The following is a 23,424-nucleotide window of genomic DNA, read 5'->3' on the forward strand; positions in this document are numbered from 1 at the left end:
ACACATAATATAATTGCAAACAATCCCCACATAGTGCTCATACTGAAACAGTCAAGGTGCTTCCCTCTCTCCGTCAGTTGGGCTTGTTCAACCAACTAACAGAAATTTTTTAAAAAATTTCCAAAGTGATAGGAGTAGTTCATGTGCCTGGGCCCACAAAGGGCCCCTCACCTAAACAGATGCAGATGCCAAATTTCAAAGGCGGTTCTTCCTAGGCAATTAGGAATGTGGCTGGGGCCAGCTGCAGCAGGGCCAGAGAGATACCGAAACTCTCCTCCAGTCAAAATTGGGCAGGCAGCTGCTTAGGAGGGCTTCTGAGACTCCTTGCCCATGGCAACCAAGCCACAAGCTGGGTTCCAGGTCAGGGAGTCAAAATCTGTTACTTACACACCAGGGATTTGATTTAGGCCTTGCTGCTCGCTGCACAGAAAGCCAATCACTGATACAATGAATATTGCCAAGGAAGAAGGCTTTAATTGGGTGCTGCAGCTGAGGAGATCGGAGCTCAGTCTCGAATCCATCTTCCTGACTGACTAAAATTAGGGGTTTATATAGCAAGGAAGAAAAAGAAATGTAACTATATATGAAAACTGGAACTTGGGAGGGGCAAGGAAGAATCATGATGAATGAGGGGCCTGGCATCTCATTGTCTGGATGCGATGATATGGTGAGTTTCTGTTCTTTTATACTCTTTGAGAGGCCTGATATCTCATTGTCTGGATCTGGTGAGTTTTAAGCTTTAAGACTAGAAATGTCAATCTGAATAATATTGATGTCAAAAGAGTCATGTAATAATAAAATGTCAAAAGAATAATAATAATTGCCTATGAGACTACTGGGTTGGTTTCCATTGCTGGCTATCTGCCTACTCCAACATACCTACAAAGTAACTCTACATTTTGTTTTTAACAGAGCAGACCAAATTTAGGCTGGTTCCACGGTTACAGCCACATTAAAGTAGTGCAGCTGCTTTGGAGCCAGCCACATGATCACTGCTTAATAAAGGGTTGCTGAGTGAGTGAAGAAATAGAGCAAGCATGTGTTATCAAGTTATCAGTGTCTGTAGCATTTAATGAAAAAATATATTCCAACTGCTGTGGACAAGAAATGACAAACCTCACCAATAAGCTGTGAGGCTAAAGAAAAGGAGCAAGTTTTAGAAAGAAATTAATCTCTGTCGTGAAATCAACAATTTCTTATTGACACAACTGTGCTAGACATAGCTTTTAAGCAAAAACTCCCAGACACATCTGTCTTAACTGCAGTAAAGTTCTGTTTCTGCCTGTGACTAGAATAGTGTTCAGTGATTCCATTTTAGTAGCTCTCTTAATACAGACATTATAACACTAGACATTTCTTAATTAGAGAAGTAATTTCTCAAAAAAAATCATAACAATGATTCAATAGTATATCTGTTTTGAGAGGCATTGCAATATATTTGGTACAGTGGTTCCCCATTATTTGTAGGGGATACGTTCCAAGATCCCCGGTGGATGCCAAAGTACTGAAACCTGTATATACTGTGTTTTCCTATACATACATACCTACCTATGATAAAGGTTAATTTATAAATTAGGCACTGTAAAAGACTAATAATAATAACTAACAATAAAATAGAACAATTATAACCATACGCTGTCATGAAAGATACGTGAATATGCTCTCTCTCAAAATACCTTACTACACCGTACTCCCAGTTCTTCTTATGAAGATGTGAGATGATAAAATGCCTACATGATGAGATGAAGTGAGGTGAACGATGCAGGCACTGTGATGTAGTCTTAGGCTACTGTTGACCTTGAACACATGCACTGCAATACTATGAGCCATAAGATGGCTATTAAGTGGCCAGCAGGTGATAGCATTTGCAGTATTCATATGCTGGACAAAGGGATGATTCAGGTCCAGGGCAGAATGAAGCAAGATGGTGCGAGATTGCATCATGCTACTCAAAACAGTGCACAATTTAAAAAGCAAAAGTTGTTAATTTCTGAAATTTTCCATGTAATATTTTCATATCACAGCTGACTGTGGGTAACTGAAACCATATAAAACAAAACCATGGATAAGAAGGGACTACATTATTATGCCTTTCATGGGTATATAAAAATGCTATATAAAATAAAAATGCCTGCTAAAAAGTAAAATAGCCATGATGAGGAAAATGATTATGATTATTATGAAGGCTTTAACTACAAAGGGTTTGTTTATTCAATGTTATTTATGTGACAGATTCTTAGAACATTAACCACCAGATATTTCCCTCTGTTTGACTTTGTCATACAAAATGTGGGGTATTCTGAAGTAAATGCTATAAAGTTAGAGGGAGAAGGTTAGACAACCTACTTTCTTTGCAATGTCATCTAAGTTGGAAAAACTGGCACAGGGAATAACTGGATAAAAGAAGTCATTCTAGATGAGTGAAGAAATAACAGTGACCATAAGGACAACATTTTTTAAAAGTGCTTTGAGTGCAGTTGCATATTTGTTTCTTAGACTGTCTTTGCTTAATAATTAGCATATAAATGGTCTCAACTAGGATTGGAAGTTAACGTTTCATTAACCTCACTTACAATACCTAAAGGAGGCATCCACATTTAAATTCAGGGAGAAAATTAGTCTAACTAAACTCTCCTGAATATGATAATCTTGAAGCAGCCACAAACACATTGAGCACTGACCAAGCATCCCAAGTTTCATTAAAAACACATACACACACACACACACACACACACACACACACTCAGCAAGAATGAAAACACTCACTGATGCTATTTTCTCAAAGGAAATACTGAATAATATCTTAGTAAGTTATCTTCTATTATTGAATTGTACATTTTATTTTTTATAAATGATATTGTATTCATTTATTTATTCAGTCAGGACAATTCATCTTTTCTTCATTAATTCATTCATTCTTCATTTAACAAATGTTTTAAAAGCACCTGCTTTAAGTAAAACACAATTTTGTAGCCAATAGGAGGTGATCTAAAGCAAAGTAAGACCTAGCTCCTATCTTTGTGGGGCCTCCTTTATAGCAGAGAAGACAAGACTACAAACAGGAGAAAATTCAAAACAACATGAGTTTTTAAAATTGAATTTTTACCATTTGATGAACATTGTGTAAAGCAACTAATTCTAAGACACACTGGCGTAAAACAGAACTTAGTAAAGCACATGGGGAGTTCAGAGACATTGCTACTCTCCAAGAGTCAGAGTGAAATGGTTAAGAGTAAGGTCACTCAAACCTCAGTTTGTGTCTGGGCTTGGTCATTACTTCCCGTTACCTTAGGCAAGCCATTTGATGTCTCATTGCCTCATCCTCCTCATGTGTGAAAAGGGAATAATAATAAGGGTGGCTACATAGTAGGGGTGTTGTAAAGATGAAATTAGCTAAGAAATGTGAGATACTTAGAACTGTGTGGTATGTACCAAACGGTGCAATGTTTTATTTTTCATGTATTGTGAACATTTTCCAAAAGGAATAACATTTTAGCTAACTGATACTTCAAATATAGGGTTTTCTTTTTTGCGAAAAGTGAATTTCTATTTTCAGAAGTAAAACTAGGTTAGTGATTCACCAGCACTAAATATTTAGTGCCAATCCATGAGGCACTTTAGAATTACAATGTTTGTATTAGAAAAAGTACTGGACTGAGAGTGAAGTGTACCAATAATAATTATAGTTTTATAGTAATAGTTATATGACTTTCAGCAAATTGGAAGTTGTAAATTGTAAACCTCAATTTCCTAGTCCATAAAATCAGATGGAGTGTTGTGTATATATGTGTAAGTTGCAAAGGCATTTAAATACTTCAATAGTGCTTGAAGGCTCATAATGTAATAGAAGGCACTTTTGAGTCTCATACTCTAAAGATTTGTTCCATGTGCTGCAATTTATGCTTCATAAAATTTAAGAAAGCACAATAATATCTACCAATCATAAAATAGCAGTCTTCTTGAGATTAGAAAAATCATTTCTAGCCAGTCATCAACAGAAGGCATGAAAGAGAACTAAAGTTTAATTGAGAAATTTTATGTAGAAATCTTATTCTTGGATCAACATGATCTCTGTATTTGTATCTCACCATTGTCTGGAACTTATTTTCTCACCTGCAGGTGAAAGAAAAATACTTTCACATTCTTTAAGTTCTATTTCAAATTGATCTACCTAAAGGCTGTCATTAAATAGATGGTAGAGTATAAATTGTATTCAAATTAAAAATAAAAAATGCACAAGTATGTAATTACTGAATATATACAAACAATAACAAAATATATGAAGTAAAAGGTTTAAATACACTTTACTCCCCATCCCTAGCTACCCAGTATGACTACCACTCCTGCTCCTGTTTTCTTTTCTAGATAGAATCACTATTAACCATATGCTATAATTCTGTTCAAACTGATTTTTCTATGTATTTTCATGCATATATATGTCCACGTAAACCTGCATATTTTCCTTTGTATAAATGGAGTTATATATTGTATTCTTTGATGGAAAAATGACACATTGTTCAAGATTCCTAATTATAGCTACAGTAAGCAAACTTCCTAACATTTATTGCCCATTAGCAGTGATTCTTTTGTGAAACAGCTATGTATAATTTTTGCTCACTTTCTTTTTTAAGTGATAAGTCTTCTTTATTATTTTCCTGTTCTGTTGCAAATATTTTTTGCCTACGTTGTCAATTGAATTTTATTAGAAGTAAGTTTCATGTTCCTGTTATTATAAAAAGTTTTAGTTTTACAGGATCGAGTTATCATTCTTTCCTCTAAGGTTACTGTTTGTTTTATAAGCCATTTCCTACTTAAATCTGATAAAATATCATTTTTAGTTTTTTACATATATGTGTATATGAATACATATATGTGTGTATATATTTATATATAATATATAAAAATATAAATATATATAATTGGTATATATATATATAAACTGTATATATATTTTTTAAGCCACCTAGGTTTTTGTGGTACTAGGTGAGGTAGAATATTATTTGTAGTTTATTTTCTTTTTTTTCCCACAAAGAGTGGCTTATTTTCTGAACATCATTTCTCATTTCTAGTTCACCCCTTTTGCACAGATTTAAATGTTTATCTTCATCATGTAATAGATTTTCACCTGAATATGAATAAAACAATTGTTAAGCTCTAAATTAGGTAAGATGATTTGTATTATATCAAGTTTTTTTAGGTTAAACAATAATAATAGCTTATTGTAGTTTGGATAATTGAGATTTTAAGTGCGAGCAGGAGTACAATTTTAAAGAAAATATATTAGAAAAAATGAAATATTATCACAGATTTTCTTGCTGTCAGTATAACTTACGTAAAACTACCTCATAGCATCTAACATGGATCTATATTACAATCCTAAGTAAGAAATCGTAATGTAATTTAGACTACACCCTTAAAAAGTGAAGATCTCATGCTAGAGTTATTATATCTTAAGTTTTGGCAAAAAGAATATGTGGGTTTTCATGTTATTTGACCTTAAAGTAATGATTTTAGGATTCTATGAGGTGAAGTACACAAAGATCTTACAAGTGCTTTCAACACACACACACACACACACACACACACACCCCTACCTGTGTGTATTCAGTGGGTCCCCAAGACCATCTTCAGGTTCAATGATTCAATAGAGGAACTCAGAAAAGCTATTACACTTACAGCAATGGTTTATTACAGTGAAAGGAAGTCAATTAAAATCAGAAAGGAAAAAGGCACAGAGGTGCAAGTTTCCAGTTTTCTTCTCCAAGTTGAGTCATATAAACAGCACATAATCCTCCCAGCAATCGTGTGGGACAACACATAGATAGTATTGCCAACCAGGAAAGCTCATCCAAGGCTTGGTGACCAGATATGTTTGTGGGTTTGGTCATGTTGGGTCTGCACAGCTGGCCTCATTTACTCAGTCTCTTGCCCCTCCAAAGGTCAAAGTGATACCTCATGAACCAAGACCCCCACCTTAAATTACACAGTTAGCATAGACTACCTGGTGTGGCTCTAGGTGCCAAGTAAACACAAATACTCTTATCAAGCATTATATTCCAAGGGTTTAGAAGTTATTTCCTAGGAACTGGTCAAGGACTAATCCTTTCTTGGAATGTGCAGAGTTTGCACAACACAGACCTGCAGAGTAAATTGTTAGCTACACAGTGCATAACTTGTCAACTAAATGGTGATTACACAGATACTAGTTAGGAGCAAGACTGTGAAACATACAAACGTATAAACCAAAAAACCAACCAAATGTGCTTTCTACTTTTTAATGCTCTAAAATAAATTTATAAAAAGTATTTGAGAACATGATCATGGGTAATGTTCAAATTTCAAAACCACAGTGAATAATGCACTATTTCCCTGATATTTTAAAAAATAAATGTTCCCCAACAGTAGAGAAGGCATATTTTGAAAAAAATCTCACTTCTCATTTTCCATTCAAGTTGAGAAACCTGATGAGCAATTAGTAGATGCAATAATGCAGTGCAATCTTCAGAAACCTCTTGAGGGTATCAGAAAAATATCCTATTTGAATATTGGGAAGTGAGGAAGTCAATCCAGTCTGATCTATGCAATTTGGCCTTTGAATAACTAAGTTGCTGTCAATCATCCTTTCTGAATTAGTTTAGCACAGCAGGAATTACTAACTTATGCAAACCAAACTGCTGCCAATAAAAAAAAAATAAGGAGTTTTGTATTTGCAAAAAGACACAATTATTGTCAAGAGGTGTTTCATTGTTTTAAAGATATATTTGTAAATATGCCAAGATACTTTTCATGCTTTGTAAGTATGCAAAATGTAAAATGCATTTCAGCTATTTAACTCATATATTTGTACTACAAGACATTAAATAAAAAATATTTACTTGTTTTTCCCTTGTATGTTTTTATACTATGTAAATAGAATGGACATTGAAGTGCTTCCATGTCATATTTGTGAAATAAAAATATACATTTTTCAAAAATAAAAATATATTTTTGGACATAGTTAATAATGGTATTAAAGATGCAACTCATCAATAAAATGTTAGTTTCTTCAGCATGGCTATGCAAATGTTGTAGGCATAAATTCTTCTTTAAATACTTTAACTTTCTCTAGTAAAGACCTTGGTTGGACTGACTGAGATTAACGGAATTAAATCATCTACTAGTATTCCAATATATCTCTTAACTTTTTTTTTTGTCACTGAGATGGTTTTTAAAATAGCTAATTTGCAAAAAAAAAAAAATAAAGAAGAAAAGAAAAGAACATATATATGTTCTACTGATGATTATGAACGAATGCTGTATTAGGAGTATATTTTTTGAAATCTGTTCAAAATTAACTGTATACTCTTTATAATGATCAAATCCCTTTGAATGAAATCAAAAACATTCTAGAAGTTTTTTTATAAAAGTAAAACAAGTTCATATCATACTCAGTTCATATGGCAGATGCATTTAAAAATTTGTTCAGAAGTATTGTATGATTGCAGAGTAATGAACAAGGTCTCATTTTCCTTGATGATGGTTACCTGCTCGTTCTCCTTCACAGAAAAAAAAAAAGGCCCAAGTAATTCAGTATTTCCCCAGCTATTAGGAAGGCAGTAGAGCATGATTGCTAAGACACGGGTTTTGGAGCCAAATTAGCCGGATTCTAATTTTGCCTTTACCAATTCCTAGCTGTAAGACTCCAGAGTGTGAGATACTAAGAGTATGCAAGTATTATGGATTTTTGAGGATCAAATAAGCTAATGCATGAAAACAACTCAGCATAGTACCTGTACTTTATAGGTAATCAATAAATATTACCAATTCTTATCTTTGGTTTGCTTTATTAATTCAAAGAACCTCCAGCATATTTACAGAATAAACATCAATTGACCCTAAAAGCGTTTTGAATAAATCTCTCTCCATAATGGAAACAATATAGTGCTGTATATTTCAAGAATTAGTGTATTGTCTATATTAGCACTCACCAATCTAACGTTCTGAAAGGAAGGAGAGATGTGTGTTAACTCATATCATCACAATGGCCACATGTGACTACTGGGCACTTTAATGTAACAAGAGCAACCAAAAAACTGAACTTTTAATTTCATTTATTTATTTGTTTATGAGACGGAGTCTTGCTCTGTTACGCAGGCTGGAGTGCAGTGGCGCGATCTCGGCTCACTGCAAGCTCCGCTTCCCGGGTTCACGCTATTCTCCTGCCTCAGCCTCCCGAGTAGCTGGGACTACAAGAGCCCGCCACCACGCCCGGCTAATTTTTTTGCATTTTTAGTAGAGACAGGGTTTCACCGTGTTAGCCAGGATGGTCTTGATCTCCTGACCTCGTGATCTCCCCTCCTCGGCCTCCCAAAGTGCTGGGATTGCAGGTGTGAGCCACTGCGCCACTTACTTTTAATTAACTTAATTTAATTAGCTACCTATGGCTAGTGGCTACAGTATTATATGGCACAGGTCTATATGCTTTATTTTAAGTACATTTCTCAGCTAAACCCAGATATTTCCAGCTATCACTGAAAAGCAGAGCACACTTAATTGAACTTGCAGTAAGGAAGGCAATATCCCAGTTTGTGTGGAAGTCTCTCTCTAGACAAAAGAGTAGAGTTTTTTTCACTGTTCATCTTTAGATCAATAAAAACTTGATTTCATGTTGAGATCCTGGCTTGTAAAAGCAGAGGTAACAGAAACCTCTCAAACAGGCTATCTGCTGACACTGGCTCTGAAATTCTACATGGAAACTATCATCAGATTCAGGCCAGCCAGTAGCAAGCAGATTCTATACGTTGGTGAAAGAAAATAAAGAGAATAGCAGTCAAGTTCTGGATTCTCAGGGACCAGGATGCATAACAGAGGGAGGTTCAAAATGTCTTTTGTGTGGCTTCCAGGAGCAGTTGAAAGTCTCCATCAGAATTCTCTCTGCATTAAAATATGGTCCCCCTATTATTAGTTTTTAAAATGTCTGTGATGCTTTCCATTGGCCAAATCCAACTAAAAGCCAGAGAAGATGACAGCTCTGTTGATGCAGTCCATACAGCTCCACTTCCTGGGAAGGGTTCAGGGAGAAACAGGTTAGAGAGGGGCTCAGCATGAACAGGTGGAAGATACAAAGCATACTCTGTTTACAACATGAAATTGTTAACAGGAATCTAGAGAGGTATAGGCTGATCCTGTTCTTAAACCATGCAGACAGGCCTGCAAAGAGAAAGAAAAATGAAACAAAAGCATAACAAAAACCAGTTGAGTCACAGAAAGTGCTGACAATTTTGTTTTTTATTTATTTGTTTATTTATTTATTTATTTATTTTTGAGGCAGGACCTCACTCTGTCACCCAGGTGGGAGTGCAGTAGTGCCATCAAGGCTTATTGTAGTCTCTACCTCCTGGGCTCAAGTGAGCCTCTTGCCTTGGCCTCACAAAGTGCTGGGATTACAGGTATGAGCCACTTAGGCACCATTCTTTCCAATCTACATCTCTGCTCTTTATGTTTAGTGAGACACCTTTGAACACTTATAATACATATTTTATATTTTACTTAATCTAGCAAATTTCTGGTTTTTTGCAACCCAAAATATTTCACTAATATAAGTTTAAATACTCTCTACCTTTCCCATCTTTTCCTTTCCCAAAGAAAGCAAAATCAGACCAATGCATGGTGGCTCATGCCTGTAATCTCAGCACTTTGGGAGGCCAAAGTCGGAGGATCTTTTGAGCCCAGGAGTTCAAGACCAGCTTCGGCAACATAGTGAAATGCACTCTCTACAAATAATGAAAAATTATCTGGGATTGGTGGTGCAGTCTGCTATTTGGGAGGCTGAGGTAGGAGGATCACCTGAGCCTAGGAGATGGAGACTACAGTGAGCCATGATTGCATGACTGCATTCCAGCCTGAGCAGCACAGCAAGACCCAGCCTCAAACAAAAAAAAAAAAAAAAAAAGAAAAAGAAATATATTAATTTACCATTACCAGTTAAATGAAACCACATTACTAAATAATGACTTGACCCTAGATATATTCTCTTGAATTAAATACCTTTGAACGTCAAAACTAACAGTAATTATTTGTGCAAAATTTTACAACCACAGACAATATCCACAAAAAGTGTTTTGAAAGACAGATGTATATATGTGAGTGTGCATATATACATGTGAAAGTGCATCAAAGAGTAATAAACATTATATAACTACTTATTATATCAGTAGTTGATAGACATTATTTAATATTTAAACTATGGGATACTACGTTTTTTATTCATTTTATGTTTATGATTATACCTAAGTGAAAATGGAAAAAAAGTACCTGAAATATATTACTGTCGCACTATTCTTGACCATTAAAAGTGAATTAAAAATTAAGTAGAAAATATTTGGCCTAAGGGATTCTTGGAATTTTTGCTTTTTATTAAAAATATCAAGTAATAATAATCAGTTATGTTTTATTGAGTGCTTACTATATGTCAGGCATTTTGTGAAAATGTTCTCAATAGCTTATTGAATTTAACTCAAAACAAAGCAAATGAGACTGTCTCACTTTACACAGCAATAAATTGTGACCTAGAAGTATTAAACTGTTGATTGAAGGCAAACCTGTACTATACAGGGCAAGCTGCAACTCAAGTCCAAATCTAACTCCAAAGTATTGACTTTGATGTAATGCCTTCTCTCTATTATATAATGCCTTTTCCCTTCTACTTTTCCATTTTTACTTCTGAAGTAAAATACATTTCAAGAGAAGCTGAATCTCCCTTTATAGAAATGCTTAAAGCAAATTATAAATTGTAATCTTCTAAAACAAGTTAACTGTAATATCTTGCTAGAAAGGAAAATGGATGGTATTTTCTTCCTAACACCCATTTAAGCTCTCTGATTTCACTGTTTCACTGATTCATCCTCTTATATCAATAATACCAATAATAGTATCTTTTGAAAGAGAAGCTTAATTTCATGCTTGAATTATTTAATTGATATCTCTTTGACAATCAAATGTTTTGTTTGAAATCAGGGAAAAATGAATGCCATTTCCTCTTCTTTTGGTGAAATTGTATCCCAATTGTTTACGTTGAAAATTCCCTATGCAAGTACATTTCTCTAGATTTAAATCATTTGCTAGATTTTATGGGCTACTGTGGTAACTTGTTATAGTGACGGCTGTCGGTGAACATATCTTACCAGTACCCATGCCCTGTTTTACTATCTGCCTACAATGAATCAGGGCTTGGTCATGTCAATTGTGATGGCCAACTGAACATCAGCAAATGTGAAACAAACAGAGACTGAAACATTGCCTTCACCTCCTTGCAACAGTGCTCTGAAACATCATGTCATTAAGAAGCATAAGATGTGAGAAAACATGAAAAGAGAATCCCAGCCATCCCAACTCCTCTCGCTGACCACAGCCTCCAGCCAACCCACCAGCTGAATTTAGCTGTATAAGAGACGTAAGGTGGCCCTAGTAGAATTAATCTGAAATTTTCTATCATCCATTCGGCTAGAGGCAAGATTAATTTATTTCTTGTTACATTATCCGAGGAACATGTTATCCTTGTTTCCCTAAAAAAGGTTACATATTTTGATATTGTACAGTAAATTCTTCATTCATTTAACACATTTTAACAAATGTTTGCTAAGAATCTACTATTTGTAAGGTGCCATATCAGATGCTGGATTCATAATAGTATTAATAGTAGTATGTTATTCCTGTTATCATGGAATTATAATATGGTGGGCAATAAAGAAAATTAAAGAGTACATTAGAAGCATTTTTGTTACAAATTTAATAAAAGCCATAAGGAAGTGTTCATTGTCTTGGTAATACTTAGGTCTGGAGGACGAGGCGGACCAATGGTTAAAAACTCTGCCCATCCATGATTAATAGAACTAATCTCACATACTCTAAACTTTAAATGCTGAACTAACAGATATCTCTACATATAGCTAACGAGATCTCTAATAACAGAACTCATGCTTGGATAAATACTATTGTCACTTTATTGATCTATTTTATTCTCTAGACAAATACCACAACACCTTTATAGATCTCTAATATTTATTGGAGAAGTATTTGACTTCATTCAAATGTACCTTATCACTCTCATTCTAAAAAACCCATCTTGAAGTTTGGTAATTCATGACCACATAGTCCCCTTTCCAGTTTCTTGCTCAGAGTCTTAGTATAATGTACCATCTTTCCTAATTTGCACAACATGAGATTCCTCCTTTCTTGCTGGCCACAAATCATTGAGGAAATGTTGATAATACACAGAAATAAAAGAAAGCCTGCTCTTTTGATGAATTAAAAACCTGGGGCCGGGTGCGGTGGCTCACACCTGTAATCCCAGCACTTTGGAAGGCCGAGGCGGGCGGATCATAAGGTCAGGAGATTGAGACCATCCTGGCTAAGATGGTGAAATCCCGTCTCTACTAAAAATACAAAAAATAAAAATAAATAAATAAATTAGCTGGGCGTGGTGGCAGGTGCCTATAGTCCCAGCTACTTGGGAGGCTGAAGCAGGAGAATGGTGTGAACCCGGGAAGTGGAGCTTGCAGTGAGCCAAGATCGCACCACTGCACTCCAGCCTAGGTGACCGAGTGAGACTCCATCTCAAAAAAACAAACAAAAAAAAAAACAAAAAAAAAACTGGATGCCTTATTCTCAAGCCTTGCTTGGGGAGTACTTTCTACTTTCTTTGTTTTGCTCTTGCAATGCAGCAGGTATAACTGACAGAGTGTCTTTATTCCTCCTTTTATTAATTTGGGGTCTGTGACTTTTTATTCCAAATTCTGCTCCGGTTATGAAAAGGGAAAACAACATTTCAGACAGAGACTAGAGTGCTTCTAGACCATGTTTTCCTCAGAAGGGGAAATAATATTATTTAAAATATTTTAGATAACAAAACCATGAAAATAATTTAATTCTCCTGGTTGGAAATTGTAATGGATTTGATAAGCTAGTTATAATAAAAGGAAGTAGTTTGGTGTTGGTTAAGCATTCAGATTCTGGAGTCTGATTACTTAGGTTTGATTTTTTACCTCTATCTCTTAAATAGCCGTTGATTTTGGTCAAATTATCTAACCTTCTGTATCTCATTTTTCTCAGCTACAAAATGGAAATCAGAAGATAATGAGAGTTTCTCTCACATGTTTTGTTCTCAGCTGCAGTGAATGTACATTGTGAGGGCTGGCTCGTGCTAGCTCTTATTACCATGGCATTATCAATTTTTTTTCCAAATTTTCTCTTTTTAATGAAATACAGCCCAGATTTCCTCAACTCTTATTCCTAAAAAGTTAATGTTATTTTCCAGTTATTTTTTAGTATAATAATTTCAGAGAAATGTGTCCAACTACATGGGCAAAAGTACTCATCAAAAAAACCTCACATGAATTATTTAACCAATAAAATGTGATTTTATATTTGCATCAATAAAAATAATATTCATTTAGATAACAATATTTTATATTTTTAACATATAATTTAATCTTTAAACATTTGTTATCTGGGAAAAGAAAAAATGGACCATTTTCCTATAATCAAAATCTAAGAATATAAATAATTTCTTAGGAGTAACACTTTTTCTAAATACAACAAAAAGTAATTGAAATGAAATACATAAAATCCCCTAATTGCCTACCAGCCTGATTTGTATAGGTATGCTTTCCAGAATCGTTGACTACCTCAGTGAGAACAGTTTGACATACTTCATTTATTGATTAAGACTGCATTCACTTAATTGACTCACTGATGTATTAAGAGGCCTATTTTTCCTACATTACCAGGTCAATTTTCTTTTTTCCTTTTCAGTGAAAATTTATCTGAATTATCACAAAGCAGAAACAAAACTAGTGTTGGCAGCTCTTTGTAATGGAGACCCAGATTCAGGACTACTGACTGTCATTGCCCAGATATGTGACTTTCGGCATGTCAGCAGCTATGCGATTTGGTCAAATTAATTCCTTTGCTTGTATATTGTATATAAGATGAGAGACAGGTAGTACGTTATCTCTAAGGTATCTTTCAGTTCCTACCTATCATAGCTTACAAGTGCCCTAAAATTCCAACTTTATTTTACTTTTTGACACTCAAGAAAAAGTTGAATTATTTTAAGGGATATTTATCAAATTCACAAATCTTTCTTAAAATATTATTGAAACTAAATGCAATGTGTAACAAGTATTTTGTGTCAGGTTTATATCATCATATCAAATAGACTCTCTTAATGTATTGCAACTGCAAATGTCTTGAAAATTTCTTAATTATAATCTTGCAAAAAATCATATAACCGTGACACATACTTCTTCACTTATATTTGATAGATTAAAAAAAGTAAAAGAATATTACATGAATGTTTCTAAACCTAACCACACTAATTAACTCACATTAATAGATTCCTAATGTGCTAGAAGGATAATATTTTAACTTCATAAATGTGCATGTTGGTTTCCTTTATGAGGTTTCTTCCCATCTTGCTCTCTCTCTCTTTTTTTTTTTTTTTTTTTTAACATTCCACAGGTTTTCAATACACTGTTGAATTGAGAACAGTCCCTGGTGCTATACTTCTCAGGCTTGTGCACCACTTAGCTTATTCTCAAAAAACACAAATCTGCCCTGGCCTGTTCCTTTTACTCAGAAGATACTGGAGCCACCCCCACTTATGTTAGGGGGTGGGGTGTGAGGACTGTGCTCAGACCACATCCCCTCATTGCTTTACACAAATCTGCTCCAGACATTGCCCTGCTTCCATCACTGCTGCTTTCTTGAGCTGCCAACTGATATACTCTGCTGTTTTACATAAACAAAGTTTCCTTTTCTCCTGGCTAGTAGAAATAGCTTTTTTTTTTTCTATGCGTGAATATTTTAGGGAGATCCCACAGCATAGTTGCTTAACCGCTCAGATCCTAAAACACTTGTAGTTTTATGATCAGTCTTTTCTTCCTCGAGATGCACAGCTGTGAGGACTGAGTGTTCCACTCTAGCTCCTGTGCTCAGTCTGGTGAATTGTACTGGATTCTTTTCAGTTCTTACTCTGACCCCCCATAATGTGTGTACCAGGTTCTTCTGTTCATAGCTGAATCCCAAGAGAGAACATAGTCCTAATGCCTTGGCAAATCAGCAGATGCAGCTAGATATGAGGTTGAAGTTGGTGCTCAGGGAGTGGTATACAGTAGGGTATTGCCTAAGGTGACCCGGATTACCAATATGAACTCATATTGTGATCCAGCTGAGACACAGGGTTGCAAAAAGAAACCCTACTGTAGTTCATCTCAAAATTAAATCATTTCATTAAGTATTCTAAATCTATTGTGGAGATTTGTAACCCATTACAAACTAGGATAAAAGAGTTTGTAATAACAACCTGAATTTATATTCGAATACTAGGTAAAATTTTGACCAGTGAATGCATTAATAAATTTTCAAACAAAACCAAAATGCTTTTTAAAATAACAAGGTAATAACTTTTTTTAAAAAAGTAGTTGTAAAACAAATATAGATTTTCCTAAATGGAAAATACAAAAAAATGTGGGAAACAGTTTAGAGGAACATCAAAAATCACCTCTTCAAAATTATCCATTTCTCTATGTGGATTATTGCAATTGTTATTGTTATTAGTGTTGTTTTAACTTAGCTGCTACACACTGTCCATATAAATTCACAAACTTTGCTTCCACTTAAGATTATTATGTATCTGTAAATCCATGCCATTACCTAAAATATATAACCATTAACTCTAAGGCCTGATTCATTAAAAATCTACGGCCGTAGCAAAGATTATGAAGCCTTTCCCTATCATTGACTATTAAAATTTCTTTCAGTCTCTTACAATTTCAAATTGAGTGTTTTGTTGTTGTCATTTGTTTGTTTGTCTTTCAGAGACAATGTTTTTCTCTCCTCTCTCCCCCAGACTGCAGTATGGTGGCCAGAGCATATAGCTCACTGCAGCCTCAAACTCCTGGGCTCAAGTGATCCTCCTGCCTCAGCCTCTCAAGTAACTAGTACTACAAGTATATGCCACTATGCCTGGCTCAAAATTAAGTTTTAATAAACATATACATGCTAAGCATCTATATTTATTTCTGATTTTTTTGAAGGATAATTAAGAAATATATTTACAAAGTATTTGGTTAAAGTGTGTAAATATATTGAGATACTTAATACCATCATCAACTGCTTTTAAATAGAAAACAAATTTACACAGTTAGTTGTGATGTATGAAAATACTTAAACCTTTTTAAAAGTTTATTTTCAAATCTAAATTATACAATTTAATAGTTGAACTTTTAATATGTAATGAATAAGTGTGAATAAAAATAAAGAAGTTATTTAAGTTTAACTTCCAGTTTATTAGAGTCATTAATGATATGCAGATAATCTAGTTTTTAATATTAGTCATCAAGTAATATAGGCAAAATTATCCTGTAGGCTCTTTAGAGTACATATGAAGAATATTTACCAAGGTTTCCTTATCTGACAATCAAACAGTTATTTATCTTTTGAGGCAAAATATTTCTAAAGTTTACTGAGATAAATCGTAGAACATTTTTAAAAATATTATTTCCCTCCCTTTATTACCTCAAAAAAATCATCTTCCAACTGGTACTCTCTTTCCTGAAATAGATTCCTAACTAGTAAAATGAATATGCTATAATCATTTATTAAAATGAAATACTTGTTTTGTAAACTGAAATTCATTATTAGGCAGACTTATACAGTAACACCTAGAGTCAAAAAAATGGTCTTCCATAGGCTTAGGGCTGTCCTTGTGATATATATAGCACCAAGCATTGGAGCTGAAAAGCTACTTTCTGTGGACAGCCAGATCCCCAGGAGAAGAGAAGGAGGAAAAGACTTGGTCAAGAATACACACTTTCTGCTCCAACATTTGCCAACAGATAGCTCCCTCCACTTTCATTGGAAAAAAGGAGCAGGACAAGGCCCAGAATATAAGGGATAAGGCCTACTTGTATAGACTAGGGTGATAGTGAAGAAACTGTTTTCATAATTATAGCTGATATCTACTGAACACTTTCTAGGGGTAGTTCCCGGTGATTTATATGTTTTATCTTATTTAAATCTCCCAACAATTTGATTATGTAGGTATCATTGTTTTCTCAACTATACAGATAAAGAAATAGACACTAAGTAGTGTAAAACAAGTAGTTTGCTTAAGGGAGCAAACTTAGAAACTGGTATAGCTGAAATTTCAATGCAGGTGGTTAGACTCCAGAGGAGTTTTTAATCAGTGACAAAACTCACTACTATAACATATATTCAAAATTTTAAATGTTATTTTGTGCTTTTAAAAGTACTCACTAAAGTGAGTGCATCCAACTGTAGAACTGCATTAGTGTTAAATTTAGCCATAGAGTAATCGGCTACTTAGTGGCATAGTATAGGGCCAGAGTTGATCGATATGCCCCCCAAACAAGGGGGCCTAGCTTTAGTTTGGACCTGAATATTTAGTGTAAGGCAGAGTATGATAAATCAATGAGGCTGGGCTCTGTCATTTGTCTGTATCATTAAGAATACCTAGTTTAGGACCTGGAAGATGACACACACTCATCTTCCTTATGTATGTATAAATCGATGGATTAATGGATGGACTAATACATAATTGGATGAATGCAGCCAGGCTATACTTGAGTCGGGGTTGTATAACTGCATTAGATTATTTTCTTTTATTATCTTAGCAGTGACCGTGAAATAAGAGTACTGGTGTTTAGCTAATAAAAAACACAAGTACACAATACCCAGAGGCTAAAGGTGCATCACTGCCGTGCTTTCTCAACTTTAGTCCCTGGGGAAATTGCTTTTTGCTGGCTGTCCTCAGAAGGTCACTCTCAGTTTCTAGAAGCATTTTGAGTTTCTTGCCAAGTCAGTTACTGGACATTTTAAAGCCAACAGGGGAAAGAGAGACACTCTAGCAGACCAATGCTTCCATCTTCTTCAATGTAATCAGGTACATCTCAACACTTTTACCATATTCTATTGACAGAAACAAATCACAGGTTATGCCCACATGCAAGGAGGGATGCTGAAAAGGTTATCATTCTTGCTAAAGAAGAAAAAAACAAATAAATTGATGAACAAGTTGTATCATTCTTGACAATATTGCTTTAACAAAATTCCTCCTAATTAAATAAATCAAACACATGAATCCCTGAACGAAAAGCGCCACTTGCCATTGGAGATTCACTTGATTTTAAAGCTTTCCCTTGAGGGATTTTCTGGAATGTTTGTTTGAGATATAAGAATGCTTGTGCAATTGTTTCCATTAAGATTGAGTTACATTGCGAATAACAGAAATCGGTGGCTGATCGGTGGCTGAATTATTTTCTGATTGCTGCTGTAATAAACTGCCAGTATGGTAGTGGCTTAAGAAAATACACATTTCATTCAGTTACAATTCTGGACTTCCGAAATCTGAAATAGGTCAGGAAGTCTGTGTTCTTCTGAAGGCTCTAGGTGAGAATTTGTTTCCTTCTTTTTTTTTTTTTTTTCAATTGCTACAGGATGTGTGCATTCCTTGGCTTATGGCCCCTGCTTCCATCTTCAAAGCCTGTAATGTTGCATCTTGAAATCTCTCTTTGACTTTCATCCTTTTTCCTGCCTCCTACTGTGATTCTATTTTGCTGGCCTTAATAATCCACAACAACCTCTCAAGATTTTTATTTAATCACATCTGCATAGTCCATTTTACCATGTAAGGTAACATGTTCACAGGTTCTGAGGATAAGGATGTGAGCATCTTTGGGGTGTGGGTGAGGAAAATTATTTAACATATTGAGAAACAGGAATATAAAGAATCAACAACATCCACACTGATCTCTCTCTCTCTGCCTTTCCCTCATACTGCATGGTATTTGTTGCCTTTTAACTGTCACATCCAATTTTATGTTAGTAGAAGGAGAAAGGAAGCAGAAAATAAAAGCAGGAATTAACTTCAGAGTGTAGTTTATTAGCCAGAACTATCTCTAGATACAAGAGGGACAGGGTGAGAATTTAGTTTGCACAGCCAGAATTTTAGAGATAGAAAAAGGAGAATGGGATTGAACTTTAATTTTCTGTGAGCCACTTGACAGTTTATTCTACAATTTCAATACTTAATTATAAGAAAATTTCATATTTTATTAATGTCTAAATTATTAAATAATAAATTCTTTAAAAATTAATTTGAAAATGATAAATTATTTAAAATATTTATATATTAAATGTACCCTATTTTCCTACTTGAAAAATAAATATTTTGGCAAATGAAATGATTTCATCAGCCATCTTTGTGAGAATTACTTGAATAATGTGATTTCTTTTCTTCTCAGAAGAGCAGAGAATATATGACTGCAATTTCCATATTTACATCCTTCTATACAGAGTTCCATTAGTCCTAAGTAATCCCCTATTATTTGTTTTCCTCTTGGGACAATGAGTAGAAATTTAAGAATGAACCTTAAGAAATTAAGTTCGGTAGCTTTCAGCTGTCAGTGAATTAAAGTTGTAGCCTTTCTGGTGTCAACCTTCATGGTATGGTAACTAGAGGGCTGTCAATCAACTTTGTCTGCATATATTTTCAGACAGAGTGGAGCAGAGCAAATGCACATTGGAAATGAATTTTGAACAGTTCAGCAGAAGAGAGGTTTTCTCTCACAGGAACTAGGCATTCAGCAGGAGTTAAGGTCAGGACTGAAGTACTTCTGTCAAAATGCTCCTGAATTTACACTTTGAAGGCCTAGAGTCATCTTTGGAATCCCCTGCCTGTCCTTGTCTGAACAGGAATCCCGGGGGTTTTGACCCTCAGGGCACTAAACAAACATTTCTTTCAAGCTGGCTTAGTTTAAGACACAGAACATTGGGTAACATTGTGCATCTACTTCAGTGCAGGCAATATTCAGTGCAATGTCTGCACAGAATATTTGTTACTTGAATATTTCAAGGAATATTATATTTTCTTCTGTGCATATTGTGAAACATTACAGAAGAGGATAGCATTTTAATTTTTTTTAAAAAAGTTCAGTTTTTCTGGTTCAAAAGTAATTCTTCCACTAAAGTCTTATGACTCATCCTAAAACCTGAGCACAATCTAAGTCAAATTTGTACACTGGCAGAGCTCTACTTATTTTTATGTTAATTAGGGTTGTATCAAAGCCTTATTTTGGTTTATTTCTAAGAAAGACAATATCAAATTCTACCTTTATAATAAGAGAAAAGGGAAATATATTGAATGATTCATTTTTTTTTCAACTTTTATTTTAGAATCAGGGGTACATGTGCACATTTGTTACAATGGTATATTGTGTGATGCTGAGGCTTGGAGTATGACTGAACCTGTCACCCAGGTAGTGAGCATAGAACCCAACAGACAGTTTTTCAGCCCTTGCCCATTTCCTTCTCTTCACCCTCTAATTATCCTTTTTTTTTGTTCCTATCTTTGTGTTCATGTGTATTCGATGTTTACCTTCCATTTAGAAGTGAGAACATACAGTATTTGGTTCTCTATTTCTGTGTTAGTTTGCTTAGGATATTGGCCTCCAGCTGCATCCATGTTTCTGTAAAGGACATGATTTTGAGACAGCCAGGTGGAAGGGGGTCCCTGGAGAATCTCAAACCAGCCTGCCCACTGCCGTGGAGCCTTGGAAGTTCATGACGTTTGCAGCAGGGAGGAGCCTGGCCCCTCCTCTTCCTGTGTGGAACCTGAGATTCAAATTGTCGGGCAGGAAGTGCCCTAGTGGAGGGAATCTGGCCTAGCGAGAGTCACTGTTTTCCCCGTTTTTCCCTTTCATCGTATAAAACCCTGCTTTTACCCTTTAAGCTGTCTGCTAGCCTAAATTTTCATGGCTGTGGGACTGACAAGAACCCTGTATTTAGCTGAACTAAGGAAAAGTCCTGCAACATTTTCATTCATTTTATGGCTGCATAGTATTCCATGGTGTATATGTACCACATTTTCTTTATCCAATCCACCATTGATGGGCATCCATATTTTGCTATCGTGAATAGTGCTGTCATGAACATATGGATGCATGTGTCCTTCTGGTAGAACAATTTTTTTGGGGGGGGTAGCCCCTCAGTAATTGGATTGTTGGATTGTATGACTGTTCAATTCTTAGTCTTGGAGAAATCTCCAAACTGCTCTCCACAGTGATTAGATTAATTTACATTCCCACCGAGAATGTATAAGGGTCCCCTTCTCTCTGTAGCCTCACCAACATCTGTTATTTTTCTAATGCTTTGGCAAAAGTCATTCTGACTAGGATGAGATGGTATCTCATTGTGGTTTTGATTTGCATTTCTCTGATGATTAGGGGTGATGAGCATTTTTTTATATGTTTGTGGGCTGTGTGTATATTTTCTTTTGGGAAACGTCTGTTTATGTCTTTTGCCCACTTTTTAATGGGGTAATTTGCTTTTTGCTCATTTAGTTAAGTTCCTTAAAGAATCTGGGTATTAGACCTTTCTCAGATGCATAGTTTCTGAATATTTTCTCCCATTCTGAAAGTTATCTGGTTAATCCCTTAATAGTTCCTTTTGCTGTGCAGAAGTCATTTAGTTTAATTAGGTCCCACTACCAATTTTTGTTTTTGTTGCAATTGCTCTTGAGGACTTAGCCATAAATTCCTTATCTAGGCTGATGCTGAGAAGGATATTTCTTAGGTTTTCTTCTAGGGTTTTTATAGTATGAAGAACTCTTACATTTAAACCTTAATTCATCTTGAGTTAATTTTTGTATGTAGTAAAAGGAAGGAGTCCAGTTCCATTATTCTGCATGGGTAGCCAGTTATCCTAGCACCACTTTCTAAAAAAGAGTCCTTTCCCCAATATTTATTTTTGTTGAGTTTGTCAAAGATAAGATGGTTGTAGGTCTTCAGCTTTATTTCTGAGTTCTCTATTCTCTTCCATGCATCTATTTGTCTCTTTTTATATTGAATGGTTCTTATTGTGAAATAAACTTTAAAAAAATGAATGTGCTTACTCTGAACTTTAATCAAATTGTTATTTATAATCTTTTGAAACTAGAACTTTATTTAGATGGTTCTCTAGAGTAGAAAAAGGATCTATTAGAATCATCATCACGCATTGAAAATATTAATATCATTCCTCTAATAATAGATCAAAATTTCAGTTTTTAGAACTCAATTATAATTTATCTGTCAAAATTAGACATCTTTTAAAAGTTGTTTTTCATACATTAGAGAAGTCCAGAGCTTTCATCATAAAGTTTGTTTTCCAACATTAGTTTTAAAGAACAAAATGTCTTTTGCCTTTTCCATTTCACATTTTCCTATCATACTGGAGCATGCAACAGCCCTTATTTGAGCCATAATAGATTTGTGAGAACTCTGACAAGCAGAAAAATATTCGAAGTACAAAAATTATGTGTCAATCTATGCTTTGTTTCACTCTGCTTTCTAGGTCTTGCTTTTAATTTTTATAGTAATATTCATATATAATTATTTGAAGGACAGGCTCACGTTTGAAACACAATTGTATATATCCAGTTTCTAAAGCAGACCTCATATAAAAAAGACATTTAATACATTTCCTTTTAATAGTAAGACAAGAAAGATACATAGAATAATAATTAAAGCTCCATGTTCTCTTTTTCCCTACTCATTCTCTTATCCCTCGTACTATGTACCTATTAATAATGCTAATCTAATATGAACTATCAAGTCTCTCTGATCATTCCCGGAAATTTCATGATTCAGATTTCCACAAATTCCCTCATATCTGTTGTAAACCTGTGCATTGTAAAACCATATTTTTGATTTGCCCATCTTTTACTTCTAGTTGAAAAAAAAATAGAAAAACTGCAAAACTTGATAAAGGACGTTACAGTCCTCTGTCTTGAGTCACTGAAATGACTTCCATTAAGTTGGCATGCTTCTGCCAGCTAAACTTCTTATGTCATCATGGCTTTAGTCTATTTCTTAGACAAAATTTTATATATTTTTCATTGCCTTGTAGGGGAATAATGTACAAGAAGTATATGTATCATGGATTTAACTTGCACATGTCTGATAAAGAATTACATGAGGTTGCTTTTTAAAAGTTATGCATTTTATCTTCTGGTTTCTCTTCAGTTCATATAATCTTTCACCCTTTAAAAGTTGTGCTTTTAAACATTTTAAAGTAACCATTTTAAAGTAGTCAAAACCATTTAACACAATGAAAAAAATACTTCTAGAGTTCTATTATTTATTTTAATCTAAAAAATGACTCAAATATATTTCTATCAGTTATCCAAAATGTTATTCATTTCTCCTTCATGTCAAAATGAAATAAAGTAAAATTTGGCAACATTTCTTCAGGGAGAAAAAGAGTCTTTGGACAAATGACCACTTAAATACTTGGTTTCTGGGAACATTAAGGTCATGTCTGCACTAGAAATGTGAAGACATAAATGAGACAAATTTTCAAGATGAAGTAAAGCTGAAAGCTCTC

At 34.6% G+C, this 23,424-nt stretch overlaps 1 long non-coding RNA gene across 7 annotated transcripts in view; it reads right to left on the minus strand.

Annotated features, from left to right (window-relative positions):
• Positions 1–5,668: 5,668 nt before the first annotated feature.
• Positions 5,669–23,424, minus strand: part of LOC115934336 (uncharacterized) — a 1,028,101-nt gene continuing 1,010,345 nt past the window's right edge. For 6 of the 7 annotated variants that reach the window (XR_008678953.2, XR_010133507.1, XR_010133509.1 and 3 more), the window contains one exon: positions 7,080–9,040. This is a non-coding gene — a long non-coding RNA (uncharacterized lncRNA). Of the gene's footprint in view, positions 9,041–23,424 lie in introns of all 7 variants that reach the window. The other variant, XR_008678952.2, reaches the window with a different exon arrangement.

The sequence above is a fragment of the Gorilla gorilla genome, chromosome 3 (assembly GCF_029281585.2).
Source record: "Gorilla gorilla gorilla isolate KB3781 chromosome 3, NHGRI_mGorGor1-v2.1_pri, whole genome shotgun sequence".
NCBI classification, from domain to species: Eukaryota; Metazoa; Chordata; class Mammalia; order Primates; family Hominidae; genus Gorilla; species Gorilla gorilla.